General features: G+C 47.1%; 1 long non-coding RNA gene and 1 other non-coding gene across 2 annotated transcripts; one reads left to right on the forward strand and one right to left on the reverse strand.

Moving 5' to 3' along the window:
• The first annotated feature begins 1,196 nt into the window (after nucleotides 1-1,196).
• Nucleotides 1,197-1,299, forward strand: LOC135913497 (U6 spliceosomal RNA). Its single transcript, XR_010568041.1, has one exon. It is a non-coding gene; the product is annotated as a U6 spliceosomal RNA (small nuclear RNA).
• Nucleotides 1,300-8,424: 7,125 nt separating this feature from the next.
• Nucleotides 8,425-18,210, reverse strand: LOC135913462 (uncharacterized). Its single transcript, XR_010568021.1, has 2 exons — nucleotides 18,156-18,210; nucleotides 8,425-9,112 (listed from the first exon to the last, which is right to left on the reverse strand). It is a non-coding gene; the product is annotated as an uncharacterized lncRNA (long non-coding RNA).
• Between the last annotated feature and the right edge of the window lie 571 nt (nucleotides 18,211-18,781).

The raw sequence follows: 18,781 nt of genomic DNA on the forward strand, positions 1-18,781 counted from the left end.
AAAACGCCCCTCTACCCCTGCCCCCCCCCCCCCCCCCCCCGCCTGTATGAGACCACGCATACAGTTGATTCATACAGGTCGGTCAGTTAAACAGCTTCGTTGTAAAAATGTATGATTTCATAATATATGCAGCTCGTGCATGCAGCCCATGCAAGCAGCCTAAACAGCTTCGATGCTAATCTGTCACCATATGAATGTTGCGGCCCACGAATCTGTCTATTCCTTCGAAAATTTATGTCCTGCCTAAGATCCACTGCACCGAAGCTTTGTCCTTCATAGTGCCGCACCATTTTTCCACTCTTCAAGCAATCTATTCAAGCGGCGACGTACAAGTTGAGACAATTTTCTAGCCCATAACTGTTGAGTACAGTAAAGGGGGGTCGTATAGCACACGTACTTGTGCGAAGGGTCGCCAGTGCAGTGCTCATATCAATCATTCCCAGCTGTGTGCACTCTCTGGAGATCATACACTGTGGGATTGCCATGCTGAAAGCTCGCAATCTACGAGATTATGTTATTTTTTAAACTGCAAATTATGTAGGGGTTGTGTATGTTGCGAAGAAACTTCCGCTGCACTCGATGAACGTATTGGAAGCGTATGTGCGTGTTTATCCGAGTTTTAAGTGAGCGTGTAGTTATGTTTTCTGCGTAGTATACTATTCTCTGTTTTTTCCCATGAGAAATAGAAGCTAGAAAGAAACGGAGTGGGCACTATAGTTTGAATCCGCAAACACCGCATTTATTTTTTCATCTTCATTATCAGGGGTTTAAGATGTGAACTTTTGGCTCGACAGCTAAAGCTCTAGCTTAGATTGCAGCACAGAAAACTGCACTGTAATGAATAGTGCTTCAGCTATGCAATTTCCTATACCTTATCTTATAATTTGGTTCAGCAGGGTAGGGAGCGGACGATGGAGGAGCAGTATTGGTTGGAGTGCTTTGCCTGTAACCGAGTAGGCGCTGGTTGAAATCTACACACAGCCGCGCACATTTAGTGCGATTTGCAATCTTGGGATACTTCACGCACTTTGCCGTATCAGTCCATCTCTCAGCACCTCTTCCCGACAACTTGGTTAACTTCGTAGCCCCTGGACTAACGGCTAGAGCACCAGACACCTGTTCTGAGGGAAACCGGATTCGAAACCAAAAATCCCATAGGTTTGGGTATATGCTACTGCGTATACACCGTTCTTCAAGTACTTCCAAAGTACATATACTAAAATTGGAACGATACAGAGAAGATTAGCATGGCCCCTGCGCAAGGATGACACGCAAAATCGTGAAGCGTTCCACATTTTTTGGCAGAGCAGTACTGCAGGCTCCTTTCCAACGGGGCACAACCTTTGCGGCAAATTGCAAGTCGTCAGCCTAGTCCACCTCGAGCTACCCTTCCTGACTTAGAATTACCATTCACCATCGAAGAGCTCACGGCAGCAATCAGCGACGTAAACAAGCGATCATCACCTGGCCATGACGGCGTGAGTTATGAAGCACTCGCAAATCTATGTCACACATCTCGCCTACGCCTTCTGGAGTACTACAACGCCTCATGGATAACTGGGGAGGTTCCTACGGAATGGAAGCTTGCGAAAGTCATTCCTATATTGAAACCATCGAAGCAGCCAACAAATTACGCCTCCTTTAGACCCATATCTCTGCTTAGCTGCGTAGGGAAGCTATTCGAAAAAATGATCTACAAACGACTAAATTGGTTCCTGGAAACTGCAAAAGTTTACCCGGAGGAAATGAATGGCTTCCGGCAAAATAGATCCGCAATTGATAATGTCATTGCCTTGGTCTCATCAATTGAAGAGGCATTGGTCTCTGGCAACATACCTACTGCATTATTTTTAGACATTAAGGCAGCATATGATTCAGTCTATCATACAGCAATACTTGACGCTTTGGAAACCCTTGGTCTTGGAGCACGGCTCTACGCATGGATTGCAGACTATCTTCAAGGACGCCAACTTTTCATGTGTACCCCGGATGGCCCCACGGCGCTTTATGCTGTCGAGAAGGGAGTGCCACAAGGAGCTGTGTTAAGCCCGGTATTATTTAATTTAGTCCTCATCCATCTGAAAAGAAACCTGCCCCCTGGCGTCAAAATCATACTGTGTGCGGACGACATCTGCATTTGGAGTGCGGCGCGTTCCCGCAGTACCACCCAACAACGCCTCCAGAGAGCGCTAGCAAATATAACGGCCTACCTAAATCCAAGGGGTCTGAAATTGTCCCCCGACAAAAGCGTTGCCATGGCTTTCACGCGGAGGTGTATGGAAAAATACCCACTAGTGTTGGGTGGTCGCGCCCTTCCATACGTCAAGACGCAAAGGTTTCTTGGAGTGACGATCGACAGGAACCTCACATGGTCGCCCCAAGTGAAAAAACTGAGTGAGAAGATTTCCTCCGCGTCGCACGTATTCCGATTTCTAGCCGGATCACAGTGGGGCGGCACCTGTCGATCAATGGTGCTCCTCCATAAGCCCTACGTCGATGGAACACTCCGATATTACCTCCCGATCCTGCACAAAATATCTCCCACAAGCAAGAGAAAACTCGAGGCAGCACGAAACAACTGCCTTCGCGTATGTCTTGGCCTTCCGAAGGGGTCGTCCCGCTCAGGGACTGTAGCAGAAGCTGGATGCCTGCCTCTGGAAGTGCTATGTTCGCAGGAGACACTTCGGATACACCTCCGCCATGTCATTCATACGAAGACTCACTTTTTAAAGGATATTTCCAGAACCCGTGCTACATCTAGCTTTGGGCAGGCCGTCGGAAGCATATCTATTTCGATTCCTGCTCAGGCGTCACAACTTATGCCGCGAAACATTTCACCATGGACACTGTCCCCACTGGAAATCGTGCCATACATACCTGGAATCAGTGCGAAAAAGAAAATGCCTCAAGCAGCGACTTATCAGATAGCTTTAGAATATATGCACAAAGAATACGCAGCCGCAACACACATTTTCACAGATGGCTCTACAACTCCACATCGTTCATCATGCGGACTTTTTGTTCCCTCTACAGGACAACGATTCTCGTTTCGTCTTGAGCGAGCGACATCATCTACCTCAGCGGAGCTATATGGCATTAAGGAGGCCCTTGTGTATATACTTCCACAGCAGCCGCCAAAGACATGGGTGATATTCACAGACTCAAAAGCAGCCCTACAAAGTATATGGAACAGGCACAAGCGTTGCAATAATCAACCAGCAGCATTTGACATTGCTTATCTTCACCACAGGGCTAAGATTGCTGGGCATTGCATAAAGTTCCAGTGGATACCTGGCCATGCCGGCATTTCGGGAAATGAAAGAGCGGACGAAGCTGCCAGAAATGGACTCCAATACCGCAAGTTCAGAAGAACATATTTTACAAAAGCCGACGCTTCAACCATGGCAAAAAAAAATATGCCTATCAATAAAAAAACCGCATCTTGAATCTGCCGCTTCACCAAGATAACTTCCTACGTTACATTGACCCAGAAATGAGACCGAAAATTCCACGACCACTTCCTCGGCACTCAGAGACATTGTACCATCGTATTCGACTGAACGTGGCATATACGAACAATTATCTGTACCGCATAGGACTTACTACTAACCCATACTGTGGTAACTGTCGCAACTTAGAGACAATTGAGCACATATTACTAGAATGCCCCGCGTACCGCGACGAGAGACAATTTTTTGAGCACCAAATGGACATGATTCGCCACGAACCGTTAACATTACCGAGCATCTTAGGTCGAATGCCCGGCCCTTCAAAACAGCGACGGGTTTTGGATTTATTGTTCAAATACCTGACAGACATTGGTCAAATAGGAAAACTTTAAAAATTGCATCCTTCCTATACAAAAGCCTTAATTAACCTGCCATGTCACATGTAAAAATTAGTATCAGGTCCACTCGGACATTTCATATTTATTTTTATCCTGTTTTTTTCTCCCACTCTCTTCTGGAATCTTTTAATACCATTCCCCATCCCTATACAGAGTAGCATGCCAGCGGTTATATACGCGCCGGCAAAATTCTCTGTTCTTCCAATAAAGAGCCCCCCCCCCCTCTCTCTCTCCCGTTCTTCAAAGAAAAAACAAATCCTCCATTATTTGTCTGATGCTTGGCGAAATCTAACCCGCGTAATACGTATGTGTATTCGATCATGTGTAAATCACTGTTGCGGAGTTATCGCGCCGGAATCCGAATGACTCTAGAATTATTCCACATTTTCGCGGCCGCGGAATGGAATGGGAATGGAACGCGGATTGAATTAAGCGTATTTTGCCTGGGTGGAATGGGAATGTAATTCCCTCTTTTTCCAAAAATTGAGTGTTTTTTTCATCTCCGCGCTGTTTTTCGTCAAAATACGCCGAAGAACCAACCAGCCCACGTTCAAACATTTGTAAGCCAGAGCCTCTAATATTACAGTGAAGCTGTATATTTAAAGAGGCTTTGCTGAATCCAAGCACGGTACGTTTATAAGCAATGAGCCTACTACAATTCTGTCCTGATAGACTGAGTTGCTCCGAAGGTTGTCTAGACTCACCTCGTAACCGCGGCTCCATGTCAAGGGTATTCGTCGTGCGGAACTACGGTGGCGGCATACTCGCCTCCCCCCCCCCTCCTCCAACCTTTACGCCTTGAGATTTTTTTTACCTCAGCGGCGACTCGGGTCTGGCCACCTGCTGTCTCCCCGCCCCATCTCTTCTTTCGTTTTTGCTTTTGTCGTCGCCGGCGACTAGGACGCATATTATAAAAGCGCTTTTCTAAGTTGTGATGCCTATTGACACTGCCGCGATGCTTGGGTTCACTGCAACCTGTCGCATACCAGCTTACGCGCCGTCTCACCCTGTACTCGTCCCCTTCCTCCTTCCCCAGCCAATTCCTTTGAAATACCCTTCCCCCTGTCCAGACACACGTATGGTTTCGCGCGAAACTCAAAATAGCGCAGCACGCATTCGTACACGATGAACAGTGTGCCCTCTCCCTCCATAGAGAAAGAGAAAATAAGCTTTGAAAGTATTGGTTCGGGAAGGCAGCCGAAACGGGACAGCCCACGTAACTGGGGCCACGGCGGCGCCTTCCCGAGCCCCGACACGACCATGCGTGTCCGAACTTGAGGAGAACTTAGGGGAATGCCATTAAACCGCATGCTGCACTGCAGGCTAACTGCGACTAACTGAGTGTAAAAAAACACCGACGCGTAAAAGGATAGGATGAGAACAAGAAATTTCACACGGAAGCGACGATCCTTTGCTACCGTTGCTCCCGCTGATGAGGCTGTGCGGGGAATGATTAGAACTGTATCGCTGGCACATTTTCGCCGGTATTTGAGCCTCCCACCCTCCAACAATTTTTCTTCGACATTCCTTGAAGCTCTGGCCACCCCACAGATGCGAAGGGTGTTTCCTATTTCGCTCTGAAAGCGCCAATAAGACAGAGAAGCACTATCAACGACACAACAGACTACGGCACGCGGCTGGCTCCTCTTCCGTGTGTTCTGCGCAAGGCCGCCACCAGTGGCGCGCCCATCTGCGCAAACTACGCGTATATACTACAACCAATTTCCGTTCACCTCGTGAAAGGAAATATGCGGAATCATACCTATACACAAGCTTAAATGCCTACACCCAACGGGGATTCATTTGGCACGTGACAACTTAGAAACTTTAAAAGCTGTAACTTAAATCTGAAATTCTCATATCATCAACTAAGACACAAAACACATTATGCCACCAGCTAACCTTAATTCTTAACCTCACCTATTCCTCCATTCCGAAAACGTTTTCCTGCCTACTACTCAATTTAAAATACTATATCATGTTTTTACGTTTCGATCAACTGTACGTCCCCGCTCTTCCCGTATACACCTGCCCCCGTCCGATTGTGCGCACGTCACCTCCCTATTTGTTATTCCGGTTTTGATCCCCCCCTCTCATTTCTAGCTTTTTGTCTATTTTTTATTATGTGTTTTCTGAAAAACCCTCACCAACACATTGCGAAGACCCAGACGTCAGTATACCTTTTCCGGTGTCTCAGCCACACAGGTATCGCCATTTCTGTATGCCGCCGTAACGTTCTTACGTTGAGCTCCTGGGGCTAACGTCCCTTGAAAGACCATACCGCTGCCCTCCAGTTACATTGCACCCACACTCCTTGTCGCCATTTTAAGTACTTCAAAATTACTCGATGCATCGCTGCTATGCTGCTCAAGTCACTCTTCCAACTCATGTTCTTTTTTTTTGTCTTTTGTGTTCCTCGCGCACTGACCGCCTGATCGGCTCTTTTAATGACACAAAAACCATGCCACCAAGGACATCCCTGAGTGCTCCCTAACCTCTCGCTTCCCCAACGCACTCCCATGCCCCCTTCTTTTTTTCTTGTTTTCGCTTCTTTTCCTCTTCGTGTCTCCCCCCTGTTTTTTCTCTCTCCTTTTCTTCCCTTTCTTTCTCCTCGCCTTCCCTTTCTCGCGCTCTTGTCCCTTCGTCTTAGGACCGACGCTCACAGACGTCAGGCGACGGCGCTCATTACCTCTGAAGTCTCTCCCTTTAGAACCAACCACCACCGATAAAAACTGCACGTGACGTCACTGCACTAACCCTTTAAAACCAATATGCCGAGGAGGACGATGCCGCCTTTGACGAAGGTAGGTCATGCTATCGAAACGTCGGCCAGCCTTCCTCAGGCGCCTTATCCCTGTTTACAAACTTTATAGAACTGCTTCTTGTAAGAAATTTCAGTGTAAAGGTCGCTTCTATGCGTTTTCGTTTAAACTGCTCAGCTCCTTTCCGATGCTTGAACTTTCACGGGCTTAGACAGTTAGACAGAAAACCGTTCACCTTGAACAAGATCTTGGGACCATGGCCTTGTATATCGCAGCTACAAAAGGTCACAAAAGCGCTGCTGCGATGTTTGAAAGATACAGGATTGAGTCAGCGTCTGTAATCCGGACTGAGTGACTGAACGATATCCCCGGCGGACTTTCTCTTCTTTCTTTAATCTTTCCGTCCCCGTTTCCCTTTCCCCAGTGTAGGGTAGCCAACCGGGCTCAGTCCTGGTTAACCTCCCTACCTTTCATTTATCATTTTCTCTCTCTCTCTTCACGGGCTTTAAAAAAATATGGGGTTTTCCGACCCAAAGCCACGATCTGATAATGGGGTACGTCGTAGTGAGGGACTCTGGAAATTCGGATCACTTGGGGTTCTTGGCGCGCACCTAAATCTAAGTAAATAGGCATACCGCATATCGCCTGCATCGTAATGCGGCCGCCATGGCCGCGATTTGAGCCCGCGACCTCGTGTGCAGCAGCCCCAAACCATAGCCACTAAGCAACCACGGCGTGTCATTAGCGGGCTTTCTAAGCACACACTGGCGCAGCAGAAGGCGCTATGGTGACGATGACATGACGACAATGCGGTGATTTAGAAATGACGACGATAGCAAAACGACAGCGTGTAAACAACGGCTACAGTCGAATGACGACGACTGCATGATGACGATGGTGTGATGGCGACGGTGTCAAGAAAATTGGATGGCGACTATATGACGGCCACGGTGTCAGATAGCATGAAGGCGATGGCACACAACCAGCGGCATGACAACATACCCAGTAGAACGTACCTGTGAGAAATGGAAACTCAACTATATCCGAGAGAGGTCCACCAATGCAGCACAAAACTGACCAATCAGCTCAGACATGCCAACGCTTTGAAATAAGTGCTAGGGTTTATGTGTAAAATAATATTCTCAGGTGCCCCGCAGTGGGGGCTGCGGAATAATTTTTGCCAGCTGAGTTCATTTAACGGTCAGCCAATGCATAGTGCACGGGCATTTTTGCATTCCACCCTAACTGAAATACGACCGCCGCGGTCGAGGTCGAAGCCGCAATCTCAATCTCAGCAGCGCAATCTCATAGCTACCACATGAGCTGCCGCGGCAGGTGGTGTGATAGTGGTACATTTCACAAAGATCGTGCTTTTGCACCTGCATGGTAATTGCACACCGTGGTAAAACAGGCTGGCACCGGGTACAACGTTATCAGTAATGGAAGCCCCGCAGGGATATTGTGGTTAAGTGTCATGTCAAAACGTGGCATTAACGTCCGCGTTTAACCACGAAAGCTGAGGAAACCTATCAGGCCAATGGAGAAGCAAAAGGGGAAATTTTCATAGGGATACATTTCGAGAAGTCCGTTAAAATGCAGAAGAGGTAACTTTGGTTCCACGCTGGAAGCCAAGCAAAAAAAACTCAGCATTAAATACAATTTTTTATTGTCTAATAGGGCAAAATGCTGAACGACAAATGGTAATTTATGTTCTTTGTTGGGCATATTCGCGTCTTGAGGTTTGTATGTTACAAAAGAAAGAAAATTCGTGGGAGTGGTGGTGAACGGCTATGGAACAGAAATTGAGAAGACCCAAAAGGACAAAATCCAAATTTAATCCAAAGCAGCGAGGTGGCAGATGCTGCCGTCGGAAAGATTGATGCTGTCACACCACGTCTTCACTCTCGACGCCTGGCGATCATTCAAATCGACTCCATGACAAGTAGACGGTACTCCATCGGGACTACTGGGTCACCTGTCCGTCCTTGCTGGTGTGTCCAACTGGGCATGGGGAAGGGCCCGAATGTCCCCCGTTGCCTCGGCTGTCGAGTATCGGGCCTTCGGAAGACGACCCGCCAAGGACGTGACGTGGCGAGTCAACGGCCCTTCCACGGCCGCGCATGCTGATGACATGGTTTCTTGGTGGTCCTCCAGAAGAACAAGGGCGGGCGCCTCTCTTCGGCCGAGTTCGTGGCTCGACACCGTTCATCAGTTCGACAGGAAATCCCTCCTGGAGGAGGAAAGCCCTGTGCTGCCTAGTCATGACGCCATAGCCAAGATAGAAGAACCCAGCATCGCTGGGTACGTCTAGAGTACCTGGGGACGTGGCAACCGTTGCCGAAGTGGCCGACGCCTGACCTCTTTCTTCCTGTACTCTATTTCCCGGCATTCTGCTGCTGACAATCTCTCGGTTCGAACTGTAGGTCAGCGCGCACGAGTGGCCTGGTCGTGCTGTCAACGACTGATGACGATGATACTGGTCCGCTTTTATGACTCGTACCCACTAAGGGAGATATGACAAGAATCAGGTGGGCGGAGAGCATAACATGATGATGATGATGATGACGATTGTTCCCTGTACGTATGGCACACACCCACCGCGGGGGATTGGCCAAAAATTGGGTGTTTTGCAATAATTTGAATAAAAAGCCTTTGGAGAAAAAAAGATATAGATGAATATGCAGGACACTTACATCTACTTTCTTCTCGAATCGCAGCTCTCCAAAAGTGCAAGGCCTGAAATATCTCTAATATGTATAAATAATAATAATAGCAGAGCACCACTGTTACTAATAACAGTAATAATAATAAATTCATCCTTCCATTGGTTTTAGTTGAAAGTATCTCACCTAACTGCACCACGTGAGAAAAAAAATTCGCATTTGCGCCCGAAAGGCAAAACAACGATTCCAATAGCAAATTAGTGGACAGCTATGGGAAGTAAGGATAGATGCTTTATCGGCTGCATATTCTTGTAAACACTGGCATACTGCCTTAATTAACAAGCATGGCGTCCCGCACACAAAAGCATACATGAACACATCTGACTCGATGACCGCGGAAACTTGCTGTCAAAACGGTAGAGTGAGGAAGGGCCGCAGCAACAGTGACCGAATGGACCTTCGTGCTACCTCTCGCATCAACATGATGTAAGCCGCGAAAACTAAGCGCGCGGCTCAAACTGTCTCCGTCGCAGATGGCTTTCAAGATACAGCAGGCCTGGTGGGCGCCGCGGCCGCCCGGAGCAGAACGCACCTCCAAACTCACTACCCTCTCCCTGAAAGCTGGTGCGCGACGGTAGACGGCGCGCTTCCTCCCTTGCTTTTCCCCTTGCCTGCGCGAGTTTGGGCCGCGGTCTCACCCTCGCGTGCTTACACTCCCACATACAGCATACGGCGATGATTTTATCGCCATGAGATTTTATACGGAACCCCACGGCGACGGTACAAAAGCTCCTGCAGTATCCATAAACCTGATATCGCAATATCAAAAAAATGGCAGCTGCCGGTCAATTACTGTTTTAATCTTTAGAAACCCCGTTTAAGAGTCCTTTTTTAGGGCTACATTCCTCTCCCACTCTGCTCCTATTCCATCTGCTGCAATATCTTCTGCCTGGCACTCTTACGGATTCCACATTTTTGGCCTCGGTATGTAAACGCCATCGCCGTGCCTGTGGCTCTCCATCCTCCGGTGCAATAGAAAGAGTGTTCCATTTCATGGCAACACGCTGCACTAGCAGTGAGAACCGGCGCGAAGATTTATATTGCAGAGAAGCTGTTTACCCCTAGCCCCGTATGCAAACCCCGCATGCGTCGCAGAGCGTGTACCCTGGGTGCAGGCGTCCATATCGTGTAAAGGATGCACGCGCAGTGGATGGTTAAAGGAGATGGGGAAAGAGTGCGGAGACGGCGCCTGTGCATATGTCCTGCGCTTCTGTGGCTGAGGTGCTCAGAGACCAGCTCTTCGAGGGTGTGCGCAGCGAGGCTATTCGATGCAAGCTTTTGGCCGCTGAAGGCGACAATGGCCTGACATGGGACAATGCGCGTGTTATCGCTACGTCCATGGAAGCCTCGGGATGCCACGTGAGGGAGATGCTACCGGGACGAGACGTGACCCCAGAACAAGAGGACGACGTCAAGTGGCACCGCGGTGACAGTGCCGCGACTACGCGATCGACTAGCGACTGTCGCTGACGTGGTACGGCGGCTGCGAGGTAAGGGTCCGCTGACAAGGGCAGGATGCGGTCGTATATTTGTTGTGGAGTCGCTACTACCAGCAGGACCGTCAGCACACAAAGGCAAGCTGCTACAATTGATCCCAGACGGGACATTTAGCTATTATATGTCAGAGAAGGCAGAGCAAATTTACCGCGGAAGAGGACGTGTCTAACTATTATACGCGCTAGTAGAAAGAGTTGAGCCGTACAAAGTTCATGTGAATGTTATGGGCAAACCAATGCTATAGAAATAGACACAGGCTCAGCGGTATCTAACATGCCTGAAAATGAATTTGTGAAATATTTTGGACATCTGCCATATCAGCCTGTGCAGTTTCGCTTAAGAACATACACTGCTTTAAGCGTTGCCTTGAAGGGCAGTGTCACTGTAGATGTAGCTCATGAAAGCAATTATTTTAGAGTGCCGCTCGCGATAGCTGCGAATGTACAGGAGCGCACGGCACCGGCATTGCTTGGCAGACACTGGTTGAAGCATATTCGCCTGAACTGGTCTCATGTTTTGCGAGTGAACACAATCACTAAATAGAATGGCTTGCTAAGAAAGTACAAGAATCTGTTCAGGGGCCCAATTGAAACTATTAAGGGTTTTGTGTGCTCCATTGTTTGAAGCAGGGAACGCAGCCTGTATTCTGTAAAGCCAGGCTCCAGTGCCGTACGCCCTGAAAGAAAGTTGAAAAAGAGTTGAAGGAGCTGGAATGGGCCGGTGTGTTGTTCCCGGTGCGTGAAAGCCATTGGCCAACCTCTGTCGTAGCAGTTCTGAAGAGTGATGGAAAAGCCCTCATGCTCTGTGGTGAATACCAAGTGTCTTTAAACCCCTGTATTACGGTTGCCCACTACCCGCTACCTTTGCTGGAAGATGTGATCGCGTCGTTGGCAGGGGGAACTTGATTCAGTGTGCTCGATTTATGGAAAGCGTACTCTTAATTTCGTATTGAAGACGCTTTGCAACAGTTGATAACGATAAATGCACACCTTGGCATTTTCCGTTTCACGCGTTTACCTTTTGGTGTCGCGAGCGCACCTGTCATTTTCCAGTCAGTGATGGACCGGGTATCGGCTGGCTTGAAAAACAGTGTGCTATCTAGATGATGTTCTCAGAGCAGAAAAGGCAGGACACAAGTGTCTGAGACGCACCGAACAGGTGCTGCAGAAACTGCGGAAACATGGGATACGTGCAAACGCTGATAAATGTCAATTACTTAAAAATCGCGTCCGCTATCTTGGTCACGAAATTGACGTGGTTGGCATGCACCCTGCGAAAGATAAATGAGAAGCCATATTGAGGGCTCCAACTCCGAATGGTGTCTCCGAATTGAGGGCTTTCCTAAGGTTGGCGAATTTTTACGCTAGGTTCCTATCCCAAACAGCCATGACCTTAAAACCGCTCTAGAAGCACCTCAGAAAAGATTGTCCGTGGTAATGGACAAAGGAGTGTGAAACCAGCTTTCAGAAATGCATGCTGCTCCTGAGCGAGGACTCAGTGCTAGCTTTGTACGATGGGAACAAACCGCTGTGCCCGACGTGTGACGCATCGGCATACGACCTTGGATCAGTGCTCGCGCACACCGAAGGTCGCGGCGAGAGGCCTATCACATTCGCGTCAGGCATGTTTGCAGCGGCCGGAAGAAACTATGAACAAATTGAGCGTGAAGCTCGAGCCATTGTTTTTGCTATTCAAAAGTTTTATAAGTACTTATTCGGTCGGAATTTCCAAATAATGACACATCAGCCGCTGACGAAGTTTGATCCCAAGAGACACATCAGTCAAGTAGTGATAGCAAGAGTGCAGCGATTGAAAAATGTCTTGGCTTGTTATCAGTATGTTATCAAGTACAAGAATGGCGAACAAGTGGGCCATTCAGATGGCTTATTGAGGTTTGCGTTGGAAACAACTACGAGGGAAGAACAAGAGAGAGAGAGGGCGCGAACTTTAATGATAACCAGTAGTTTAGCGGGCTGGGCCTAGGCCTTCCACGATGGGACGTCGAGGTCTTGCCTCTTCGTCGGTTCGTGATCCTGCTGCGTAGCCCAGAGTTGGTCGTCGAGATGGGAGCTGCGCACGGTGGTGTGCCATCTCCACGAGAGGGTCATCGGATTAATCTCTAATTAATCTTTGCACTCCCATAGCATGTGCGGGATCGAGTGTTGCTGGTTTTTACAGATCTTCCACACCTGGCTTGGGTGGATGTCGGGGTATATGATGTGATAGCGTGTGAGGGAGTGTTATGTATTGGTCTGTAACAGGCGAAGGGTGGTTGCCTGTGCTCTGTTTAACTTGCGGTGAGGGGTGGGGAAGGTTCTTCTTGCGAGGCAAAATGACTTCACAAGGTCATTGTATCTTGTAGGGCTGTCGCATCCTGCGGGTGCACCAGCACTGTCTCCGACACGGTCGACCAGTCCTGGTGCTATGGAGTGTGTAACCTCGTTGAGGCTGGTGAACTGCGGGTGGACAACGCTGGCGTGTGCTGGGTTCCAGACGAGGGTGATTTGATTTTCAGACGAATACGCGGGGCTTGTTGTAAGAGACGGAGTCATTGTTGATAAATACGAACTTTGATGTAGTTGATTGCTGCGCGAGAATCGCTCAGTATGGCGTGACAGGCTGGGTCAAGAGTGGCCAGGGCGATGGCCACTTCCTAGGCCGCCTCGCCATTTTTGGTAACGATGCTGGCAGCATGTCGGGGAAACCGCCTGCTGTGGTAACCATCGAAAAGCGCCGTCCATCTTGGTATTCAGCTGCGTCGACGAAGGTGATACCCGCGGTGTTGGCATAACCTTTGATGAGGGAGGTAGCTCGTGCCTTCCTGCAGTCTTTGTTCTTGTCTGGGTGCATGTTTTGGGGAAGAGGGTCGACGTGTATCCATTGCTGAATGTCACGGGGTATTGGGTGTTTGTCTGCATGTTGACAGTGGCAGGTGATATTAAGCTTGTTTAGAATGCTGCGGCCCGTTTCCGTTAGGGTAAGCTGCTCTAGTTGGGATCGACGTTGGGCTTCGATTAACTCGTCTAGCATGTTGTGGATACCTAATTGCAGTAGAAGTTCCGTGCTGGTGTGGTTGGGTAGTCCTAAGGCCTGCTTACAGGCTCCTCTGATGATGATGTCCAGTTTAGTCTTTTCAGCTTTGTACCAGTTGAGAAAGGGCGCAGCATAAGTAATGTGCCAGATGATAATAGATTGGACAAGGTGGATGACGCTTTCTTCATACGCCCTCGTCGGTTGGTCACTCGTTTCAGCAGTCTAGATGTACTAGCGATCTGCCTAAGGATCTTGGAGACAGCCGTAGAGTTTAAATTAATTGGCTTCTATGGTCATACCAAGAACGCAGATGCTAGGGAACACGGGTATGGGTCTGGCATCCCTCAGGTGGAGTCCGATTTCCTCGCAGTGGCGTTTATACGTGGAACCCCGTGAGGGGCGTCCACGGAGTGTGGGGCGGTACAGGAGAAGCTCCAACTTTTCAGAGGAACAGCGGAGTCCCGTGCTTTGAAGTTAATTTTCTAGGACGTCAATGGCGTCTTGTAGAGCAGTCGTAGCAGTTGTAGAATATTATTTATTTATTTAATAATACTGCAGGCCAATACTTTGGCCCAAGCAGGAGGGGCATGTCACAAACAAGAAAACACAGAAAAGCGTATACAATGCAACATGAAATGAACATAATACACTAAAAGAAGCACAAATGATACCGTCAGCATCGCTAACTTGCACAAAAATGATTTTGCAATGCAGCCATGAAAACTTTAGACTGAAATACACTAATTGGAAGTGAATTCCAATCGTTCACTGTTCGAGGGAAAAAAACTGTACTTGTAAGCGTTTGTTTTCGCGAAGATCGGTGCAAGCAAACACTCATGACTGTGTCGTGTTCTCCTCGTAGAACGCCGACATATGGAAGCTGGTAGCGTCATATTATTTTTTCCAGAAAGAGTGCTATGTAGTAGTACCAGACGATTAATTTTTCTGCGTATTTCGAGTCTCTGTGTTCTATTTTGTAACATTATTGAGGACGGCGAATCCTTCCTGGCATACTTCCCGTAAATAAATCTCACTGCTTTTCTCTGTACTCGCTCAAGTTCTTTTGTGTCTTTCATGGTATGCGGGTCCCAGAGTTCGGCAGCATATTCTAACTTTGATCTCACTATTGCATTGTAGGCTAACATTTTAGTCCTTACAGGCGCGTTTTTAAGCTTTCTTTTTATGAACCACAGTTTCTTCAGCGCAGCTGAGCAAACATCCGAGATATGAGTTGACCATGTAAACTTATTGTTGAGGGTAACGCCAAGGTATTTGTATTTGTCGACTTCGAGGACAGTTCTATTTCCAAGTTGGTACGGAAAAATGCTAGCAGATTTTTTTCTTGTCACGCGTAAATGTACAGTTTTTTCCGCATTGAGTTCCATTCCCCAATTGGAACACCAGTCAGTGATTTCTGCAAGGCATCTTTGCAGCACAAAATGATCATCATAGGACACTATTTCCTTGAAGATAACACAATCATCCGCGTATAACCGTATGGACACATTACCAGGAATAACATCAATGAAGTCATTAACATAGATTAAAAATAACAATGGTCCTAGTACACTGCCCTGAGGGACTCCTGAGGTCACCTGACGTGCAGTGGAAGTACAATTCCTAATATCAACAAACTGTTCTTTGTTTTTGAGATAAGCACACATCCACTGTATGATACCAAACGGGAGTCCAATTTTATCTAATTTATGTAATAGCTTTGCATGGGGAACTTTATCAAAAGCTTTGCTGAAGTCCAGAAAAAGCACATCTATTTGTCCAGATAAATCAAGTATGCGGGATAGCTCATGTACGGTTGTTACGAGTTGAGTTACAGTGGAGAGTCCTTTCCTGAAACCATGCTGAAAAGGTGATAGTATGCTATGATCTTTCAAAAACTCTTGTATAAAACCAGTGACAATATGTTCCAATAGCTTAGAACACGAGCTAGTAATAGATATAGGACGGTAATTTGAAACAGATTGGCGGTCTCCTTTCTTGTGTACCGGCACAACACGTGCTTTACTCCAGACTGATGGTATTGCACCTAATTTTAAGGATAACTGGAAAAGATTAGAAATGAATTCAGATAATTGCTCAGAATATCGCCTCAAGAAAGCATTAGGAATGTTATCGGGCCCAGCTGACTTCTTAATATTTATATTTAGAAGCAATGCCAGGACACCTTCGCGACTGATTAAAATATTATCAACCGATGGGCTACTTGCACTGGAAAGTTCACACTGATCACGTTCTGTAAACACACTTTGAAAGTATACATTGAAGTATTCAGCAATGCAGTGCACATCCTCTATTTCAATTCCGTTGACGGTAATGCTTTGTATCTGTTGTTTTCTCTGGCTTAGATGCAGCCAGAACTTTTTAGGATCGCTAGAAATAAATTCTTCAAGATTCAAGCTGTAGAACTCATCTCTAGCCGAATTTACCTTTCGTAGTAAGTCTTGTTTCAGCTGCGTAATCAGCGGGGTTGTAGCTTTGTTCCTCTTTCTCAGCCTTTTTATTTTACGCTTGGTCTGAATAATATCTCGATTTATCCAAGGATTTAGGCGCTGTTTTCGAACTACTTTTAACAGGACAAAGTGCTCCGTACAGTACTTTACAGTCTCCTCAAAACGTTGCCATGAAAGTTCAACATTATTTTCGATTATACCAAGTTTTGTATCTAAATAATCTATAATCGCAACATCATCTGCCTTAGTGAAATCTCTAATTGTTTTAACTGTTCTATGATCTTGGTGCTTCTGCGCAGGAACTTTCCAGCAAAAAGATATCAGCTTGTGATATGATATACCAGGCTCGACCGTTGTTGTTCCATCAGAAAATACTTCGCTCAAGAATAGAAGATCGAGAATATTATTTCCACGGGTGTCACTATAAACAGCCTGCTGGAGGTCCAGGCTGAACATAATATCTATCGCCAAGTCACCAGAAACCGATGAACCATAGTTTAAACGATTCCAGTTTAGACACGGTAGAATAAAGTCACCTGCTATTATTAAGTTTTTCCGTTTAGTTTCAGAAGATGACCATACAACTGATGCATAAAAGAATCATCAGCCCCTGGGGCCCGATATACAGAGCACACAAAAATGACATTCCCCAGATAGATACCTTCAAGAGTAAACTTTGGTGTTCCTTGATTTGATCTGCAACTGTTACATGAACACTGGATTTTGTTATGACTGCAATACCGCCACCGCGAGAAACCCTGTCTTTTCTGTACAGATGATAGTTCGGCGGAACTATTTCGTCATCGCGAATGGCTTCGTGCAACCAAGTTTCCGAAATGATGCAGACATGGGGGTCATATAACAAAAGCAAATCTTCCAGCTTATCTGTTTTATTTACAATACTTCTGGCATTGAATGAGAGAAGCCGGAGCTGGTGCGCCTGCAATAGCTAGCTTTCGGACGTTGAGCTGTTCGTTCTATAATTTTGTTTGCGGCTCGGTGTACTATCAGTTCCAGAAATCTGTTTACGGGAGTTGGAGGCATCATCCCAAGAAAAATACTGGTCATCAATTCGCAGCTTATCGTGAATCAGCTGAACCTTTTTTCCGCTATCTTTGTCTGCCTTCCCACTAGTCCAAAGCAGTTTGCGTTTGCGCCGCGTGTCAGCGCAGTAATCATTCTGAATAGAAATGTTTGAACCTTTTAGTTTAAATGCGTTCTGCATGACTGAATGTTTTTTCGTGTAGTCCTGGAAATACACGATAATCGGCTTGCCATCTGAACTCCTCCCAAGCCTATATATTCTTGCCACCGACGAACAGCTCAAGCCCAATTTATTCAGAAATACGTCGTTTATAACCTTGTCACGTAAGAGCGACAAAGTTTCATTGGGAATTTCCGGAACGCCAAAAACTATCAGATTTGATCGCCTACTTTGATCTTCTAGGTCGATCATCTTGGCTTTCTGTGATTTTAGTATCTCTTCCATTTTACATACAGTTGTGACCAAGTTAGCAGCTTTGCTCGTATTTTCTTGTACGTCTTCTTCCAACTGAGTCAAACGTTTGTCAAAACAATCAACAGCTTTTTCTGCATTTTCAAGGCGCATTTTCAAGCCCGCGATATCATTTCTTATTGCCTGTTGTCCTTCTATCAAGGATTCAAACATTTCTTCAGCTGTTGGTCCAGGATTTTCCTCAACATCGCCACACAACATCAGTTTGCAGGAGCAAAAGCAATCATAGGCTATACTTATACAAAGTTGAGGGCACGGCAGAACAACTAAAAACCTATTGTCACTACGAAACGAACAGTTGTGACCAACCTGTACAAAGATGATGAGGCGCATGGTGAACGACCTGCGCCAAGCGCTTTCGCCGTGCCCACTGAAGATCCTCGGGTGCGGGACAGTCTTTATAGGGGTAATGGCCGGTGACGTCACGAATCCATGGCTTGGGAAAGGAGGCGGTTCGATAATGACGTTGAGTATCCGAGCTTGATTGCTGATGCTTGGTGTTGTCGATACCGGCGTTAGCGTGGTTGCAGGCGATGAACCTTGCGCGGACAGCAACAGAGCCTGTACAAAGAAGATGAGGCGCATGGTGAACGATCTGCGCAAATAGATTTGGCCGTCACTGCTCTTTCCAGCCCAGATTGTAATGTCGTCGGCACATATGGTGTGTTCAATGCCATCGAGTTTTTATAGTTCTTGTGCTAATCCGAGCTTAACCAGACTAATCAGTATTGGGCAAATGACAGTCTTGTGGTGTGCCCATGCTACCAAGGCAAAGTTTCTCCGATCGAATGTCTCCGATCGAGAGAAAGGCCTTCCGTTTGGATAGAAAGTTTCTTATATAGTGGTAAGTGCGTTCTCCAAGGTTGGAGAAGGAGATGCGCTCGAGGATGGTGGAGTGCCTGATGTTATCGAAGGTGCGCTCGAGGTCAATCCCC

The sequence above is a fragment of the Dermacentor albipictus genome, unplaced genomic scaffold, assembly GCF_038994185.2.
Source record: "Dermacentor albipictus isolate Rhodes 1998 colony unplaced genomic scaffold, USDA_Dalb.pri_finalv2 scaffold_14, whole genome shotgun sequence".
NCBI lineage: Eukaryota > Metazoa > Arthropoda > Arachnida > Ixodida > Ixodidae > Dermacentor > Dermacentor albipictus.